Here is a 633-nt window from a genome sequence, read left to right on the forward strand (position 1 = left end):
TAGGCCCCAGCTAGTGACAGCGTTCCCCTGCTTCTGCAGAAACAGTGATCATGCACAAATGAACAAGAGTAGTGACCGCTGCCGCGTGTACGCTTAACAAAATGCCCCTTCACTCTACGTGATAGCCTCCAACACCCACAACTTCATAAAGTTGGATGAGACAATTGAGGCTGAGGGTTTAAACTTAATATTTGAGCTGGGATTTGCACATGCATGGCCTGCCTGCCACCAAAATCTGACTCCTTCTGCTGCACCCCTTGGTTTTTCTTTATCACTGTGGGGGTTAGTTTATATTAGTGCCAAATCAGTACTGGGTGAGAGCTATCCCTCTCCCTCCCCAGGCAAACAGTCTAATTTGCAGGCTGAGGTCACAGTAGGAAGGATATAGATACATGGATCCATAGAGAAATGGAGAAAATAAATTGGTTGAAATATCTGAGGCTCATTTAGGGGCAGAGCCAGAGTAATAATTCAAAAGGGTTCCAGCATCCCGAGCTTTGTCTTATCCACATACGACTATGATCTCTCTTCTCAAAGCTGAGGGCCCAGACATGGCCCTTGGGTTCTGCCCTGCAACAGATGTGGTTTATTTAAGTATCTGAATGCCAGCATCCCACTTTCCTTTAGACAGCT

Source organism: Bison bison, unplaced genomic scaffold (assembly GCF_000754665.1).
Source record: "Bison bison bison isolate TAMUID 2011002044 unplaced genomic scaffold, Bison_UMD1.0 scf7180017864538, whole genome shotgun sequence".
NCBI lineage: Eukaryota > Metazoa > Chordata > Mammalia > Artiodactyla > Bovidae > Bison > Bison bison.